Here is a 6,792-nt window from a genome sequence, read left to right as displayed (position 1 = left end):
CTAGTTACTTAACGTATATGACCTACACTTCATATTTATCACTAATTAACTAATCAGAGAAATTTATGTTTTCTGTTACCGATCAGTTGTAGACTTATAGCTTTTTCTTATGATCCCGTTGAGTTGTTTTCTTTTTGTTACATCCTCGACTCAAAATATAGCGTATTTGTGTAACTTTCACTTTGATATATTTAATAGTTCTCAAAGTTACCAAATAAATAGAAGTATTATATGTATCTCTCATGTCAAAAAATAAATCCAAACTAATATCATTTTTTTAGTCTCCAAACTAATATGAATTAATATATCAAAAACAAATAAGGCAAATTTACCATTGATACCTATTGTATATATGCCTTAATATAATTTTTGTTGTGTTTCAATTTGGGTATGAATTGCCTATACTGGTGAGTTGTGTTTCAATTTTGGGTATGGAATTTGGTGGCATGATTGATACCTATTGTATATGTGCCTTTATATAATTTTTCTTGCTTTTACAGTAAGTTTTTTAGATTTAGGAGCATCGCGAGTATTCAGAAGTACAGCATAAGTTCTCGACTAGCCCCCTAACTAATCACCAAAATAATAGCATGTTCTCTTTTCTGAACATTTTGGTATGGGTGGGAATATATTGGCGTGTTCATTTTGCAAATACATGCATGAAAAATACTCCCTCCATTCCTAAATATTTGTCTTTCTAGAGATTTTAACAAATGACTACATACGGAGCAAAATGAGTGAATCTACACTCTAAAATATGTCTATATACATCCGTATGTGGTAGTCCATTTGGAATCTCTAAAAAGAAAAATATTTAAGAACTGAGGGAGTATCCAATGGATGCATGGTCCGGAAGGAAGCAGGAAAAAACGGGTTCGATTTTTCTGTGGAAGCTCGCTAGCTTTCCTGAGCTTCTCTGTCACGAAATCCAGAGCGGGGCAGGGGCGATAGATCTGCACAAGCGTGCCATCCAGACAGTAGTGCATGCAGATAACACAAAGCCAATGTAGTATCCGTCTACAGCGCTAGCTACGTACCAATGCATTCATATCGATCTACAGCGTACACACTGCGCTGCACAGAACAAGGACCATGCGTGCTCAACCCAATTGGTTATGTTTTGTGAGCTAGCTTTAGCTATCTTCCTGTGGTCCTGTGGTAGCCATCTGGATCCTAGCCTGCCTCTTGTTGGCTGTATACACACATTTGTGTGTCAATAATTGAGGTTTTGCAGCAAGGGAAGACAATTGCAGTGAATGTACCGCGTCGTCATCCATTGTCCTCTTATACATGGTTGGCATATATATGTACTTTTTGTAGTAGTATTGTGTTAGCTTGTGTAACTTTGTTGATGTTCTGTCATTTTTTTACATTGCATTGCCGAGTCTTCCAAAGTGGCCCTGCATATTGGTGCTTGTGCACAATTCCAATTCACATGTTCCTCATCAACTCCAATCATGCGCCGTGGTTAGGAATTCAACAGTCAAAAATACCATGCAAGCACCCATAAAGTTAGAAGCGAAAAAAAACTTCCCATGTTATTAAAGCGCCCAGGGAGGATTCCCATTTTCCGCCGTGAAGGGAATACAATTTGCTTGGTTTAAAAATCTTGGAGACATGTGGTCTCATAGGGTTTCAGATGTAAACCATGCATGCAGCAGCCACCATTGGGACAGCTCTCCACATGCATGCTGAATTAGTACAGTCTCTTTGTTGCTGATACACGCAGAGTCAATTCTGAAAATGCCACTCAAGACCTTTTAATCGCTTTCACAATCAGTTGCCCACTTGTCACTCACAAGTCACAGACAGAGGAGGACATGCATGATACTAGTACACATCTGTACACACAGCACAGTTTAATCATCTTCTGATCATTACCTCAGATACATGCTGGACAGGAGTAGACAGGTACTACTGGTGCACGGGAAGTACTGGAGACCACCGCCCGGCGTTGCCAAATACTGCCCATCACCGCGTCGCTTTCATGTTCCCCAGTCTAAACCACGCAGGGACCCCTACTACTACGGAGACAGTTCTGCGGTGCAGTGCCCAATCATTTGACCGACTTTTTTTGTCACTGGTAAAGAAAGATATTTCCTTTCATTTCTGTGAACAGCATTTGCCCAAAATTCCATTAGGCTGGCAGAAATTTTAAGTGCCACTTTGAGGCTGGCTATATGAATAATTTCAGCTAAGCTTATTCACATAATACCCAAGCATAACAAGTGTGTGATTTTTTTGGTTGTTTAGTTAAAAAGTACAAAATTCTTAGTGGAACATAGGAAAGTACATCATTCATGTATCACAATACCCCAATGATTTTTTTACCTTTCGTCATTAGGACAAATGTGGCCATATAATCCCATATATTGGTCTATATCAATCAGTACGTGTGAAAGTGATATTTACAATAGAATATGCTAAATAGCTATTGGTAGGTGTCCAAGCCGATATATCAGCCAAATGAATCTATGTCTAGAATATTGATTCCAAGTACATATATCATGTAGTGACATGTTCTACAAATGAACTAAAACATCAGGAACATGCATATGTGCTCCATTTTATACACTATTGATTTTGACTTTTGGCTCCTATGAGCTATGTACTATATATCTACTTGCATTCACACTCTATATTGATACTGACATGTATAAGAGTTGTCAATTCACCATAGCATATGGTAGTAAGCTAGCTAGTGGCAATAAATTCATCGAAGATGGAGTAATGTGTTATGGATTTATTGTGAGCATATGAAAGATGGCGAGAGCCGCACATAGATTAATTTGTAGGTGTATTTACGACCGCATGAGAGAAGAAGGAACAAGTTTAAAAAAATAGAGATGGCATTTTTGTCAAGTTACCTTGGGCATAGATTAATTAGCCAAGTCTTGCGCTCATGATGTTTTTGTGATATCATGCCAAATTTGACAATCATTGCAAATTGACATCATCATCACAATGCATGAGTCTTACCAATGCCGAGGCACATGTTTTCTTTGAAACCGTTGCAAATATAATGGAAGAAAGTGCTACCGAGTAGATATTATCCTTAGAAATCTTCGTCAAACAATATGGCTGCCGGTGTATAACACCGGGGGTGGCCTACCCTATGGGAAGCTGGTCATCTAGGGTGGCCTCATGCCCAATAGGTCGAAGTTGGCTTGGGCCCCTCGCCTTGCCCGAGGCCCACCTGCTAGGAGATCGTCCCCTTGACGTGCAAGTGAAGGATCCCAGGTTCGAACATGACTCTAGGTCGGTAGCTATCTGTGTAACCCTAGGCTTTGTTCCCCTTATAGGAAAAGGACCGGGGAGTAGTTGGGGTAATGAATCTAATCATCGTCTTAGTATCGATAGATTCATCTCCCCCTTATAGTAGGCGACCCATGCATCAATCAAATCGTAGGACGGGCAGGGTATTGCCTCCATGATGAGGACCTGAATCATTTGTGACATGTGTGAAAATCACAATTTTTATTTTTACACGACAAGATGTGTAACTTAAACTGTACCTTGATCTTCACATGCTGGTAGCTCATTTTTATGAATTTTGCATAGGCTACACATTGTTATTCTTTCTTGGAAGTCAATAATGTATAATTTTTTATGAAATATTTAATTTATAAGTTAAAAACATTTATTAAAATTCACGCCAACATATATTACCCCATACTAAAAATGGACAACAAAGAGAGCTACCTATGCACACCTACGAATCGTTCTTGTCATCGCTCCTGTTCCCTGACCTACACGACAGGTGGCATGGTTGATCTACCGCACTCATCAGCGAGTACAAGTGTCTCCTCTTCCTTCGTTTGTCACTACAGTAACGGGAGGGAGCGAGGACCCAAGGACTTTGGTCCGGTGTTGGTAGGGTTAGGAAATAAATTAGATTTTTTTTCTCCAATTGGCGGTGACGAATTGATGGCAACATCGTTGGCGCATAATATGGTCTCCCTATCTCGCCCTCATTTTGGTGATGCTTCCTTGCATTGTCGGAAGCCGTGTGGAATATAGTGCATCCCCGTATCAGGTTCTCTAGGTATGACCTTTCTTTTCTGCAGGTTTTTTTTCGGATGCGCTATCCTTCGGAGCAGATAGCATGGTTGTGCACCTTAATTCTTTGACTCAAGTTCCGACGGACAAAACTTGGCGAGCCTCTGCCTTTGTCCGATAGCATGTGAGTTTTTTCTTCCCCAACTTCGCGTGGCCAGAACTAGGGCACTCTACAAGCACACACTGACATTTCTTCTCAAAGGTGGTGATTTCCACGCAGATTGCAGTAGCTCGCATCTTTGGTGTACATTGACGACATCTTAGACCCTTCTCCTACAAGCTCCTATGTTCAAACAAGTTTTCCCTATTCAGATAGAGGTCCACAGACAACAACGAGATTTGCTCATGGCAGAGACTATCGATGGATGCATAAGGAAAAATACTTCAAGACCTTCTTTGGCACAATATAATATAGCTCGTGGCAATTGATTGAATATAGAGTAATGTTTCATGGTTTTCATGTCATGGAATATGGCGAGAGTGGCATAAGATTAATTTTATATGTATTACAAGGAAGAAGGATCTGGTTAAGCAAATATATATGCATCATTTGGTTAAGTTATATTCCCCTGGCCACCATCTTCAGTGTAGATTAATTGACCATGTCTTGAGCTTCCACCACATTAGGAGGACAAGTCCCACCTTTCTGCAATGTTTGGAGCGCGTGCATTCATTGTTGTCACACTGGAGTATTGACCATGATTGTTGCCACTTTTTCCTCCCTGATCACCATGGTTACCGCCACCGAAGCCTCAACATCATCCATTATCTTAGTTATCGCCACCACAACTATCGAAAGGATCAAGGTTGGCTAAGGATTTGCATTAGAAGGAGAGGTTTTGCATCTCCAATATGGTGTCCAGAGAGACCAATAAGAATATAACTCACCAAGGACACCCGCCTGTTTTTAGTCGTGATCAATGAAAACATGGGTTTATAGTAGGAGCCGAGGCCACACAACACATAGGAGTGTTGGGGAACGTAGTATTTCAAAAATTTGCTACAATCACGCAAGATCTATCTAGGAGAAGCATAGCAACGAGCGGGGAGAGTGAGTCCACGTACCCTCATAGGCCGAAAGCGGAAGCGTTTAGTAACGCAGTTGATGTAGTCGAACGTCTTCGCGATCCAACCGATCCAAGTACCGAACGCACGGCACCTCCGCGATCTGCACACGTTCAGCTCGGTGACGTCCCTCGAACTCTTGATCCAGTTGAGGCCGAGGGAGAGTTTCGTCAGCACGACGGCGTGGTGACGGTGATGATGATGTTACCGGCGTAGGGCTTCGCCTAAGCACTACGATGATATGACCGAGGTGTTAACCGTGGAGGGGGGCGCCGCACACGGCTAGGAACAATTGATGTGTGTTCTAGGGGTGCCCTCCCCACGTATATAAAGGAGGGAGAGGGAGGGAGGCAGACTAGGGCACGCCCAAGTAGGAGGAATCCTACTTGGGCCCCTAGTCCAATTCGCCCCCCTTACCATATTTGGACAAGGGGGAAAGGAAGGAGGGGGAGGGGAAGGAAGTAGGAGTCCTACTTCATACTTTCCTTTTCCTCCTCTCCTTTTCCTTTCTCCCCACGTGGCTGGCCCTATAGGGGGTGCACCAGCCCCTTGTGGGCTGGTGTGTTCCCTTACTTGGCCCATTAAGCCCATATCTTTGCCGGGGTTTGCCCGGAACCGCTTCCGGTGACCCGGTATCACCCGGAACACTTCCGGTGTCTGAATATAGCCTTCCAATATATAAATCTTTACCTCTAGACGATTTCGAGACTCCTCTTCATGTCCGTGATCTCACCTAGGACTCCGAACAAACTTCGGTACCTCAAATCACATAACTCATAATACAAATCGTCATCGAACGTTAAGCGTGCGGACCCTATGGGTTCGAGAACTATGTAGACATGACCGAGACACATCTCCGGTCAATAACCAATAGCAGAACCTGGATGCTCACATTTGCTCCTGTATATTCTATGAAGATCTTTATTGGTCAAACCGCATAACAACATACATTGTTCCCTTTGTCGTCGGTATGTTACTTGTCCGAGATTCGATCGTCGGTATCATCATACTTAGTTCAATCTCGTTACCGGCAAGTCTCTTTACTCGTTCCGTAATGCATCATCCCGCAACTAACTCATTAGTCACATTGCTTGCAAGGCTTATAGTGATCAGCATTATCGAGAGGGCCCAGAGATACCTCTCCGATACACGGAGTGACAAATCCTAATCTTGATCTATGCCAACTCAACAAACACCATCGGAGACACCTATAGAGCATCTTTATAATCACCCAGTTACGTTGTGATGTTTGATAGCACACAAGGTGTTCCTCCGGTATTCGGGAGTTGCATGATCGCATAGTGAGAGGAACATGTATAAGTCATGATGAAAGCAATAGCAATAAAACTAAACGATCGTTTATGCTAAGCTAACGGATGGGTCATGTCCATCACATCATTCTCTAATGATGTAATCCCGTTCATCAAATGACAACACATGTCTATGGTTAGGAAACTTAACCATCTTTGATTAACGAGCTAGTCAAGTAGAGGCATACTAGGGACACTCTGTTTGTGTATGTATTCACACATGTACTGAGTTTCCGATTAATACAATTCTAGCATGAATAATAAACATTTATCATGATATAAGGAAATATAAATAACAACTTTATTATTGCCTCTAGGGCATATTTCCTTCAAGGAGACCACATCATCTTCAACAAGA

Source organism: Triticum urartu, chromosome 3, assembly GCF_003073215.2.
Source record: "Triticum urartu cultivar G1812 chromosome 3, Tu2.1, whole genome shotgun sequence".
In the NCBI taxonomy this organism is placed as follows: domain Eukaryota; kingdom Viridiplantae; phylum Streptophyta; class Magnoliopsida; order Poales; family Poaceae; genus Triticum; species Triticum urartu.
This window is presented reverse-complemented; position numbering follows the sequence as displayed.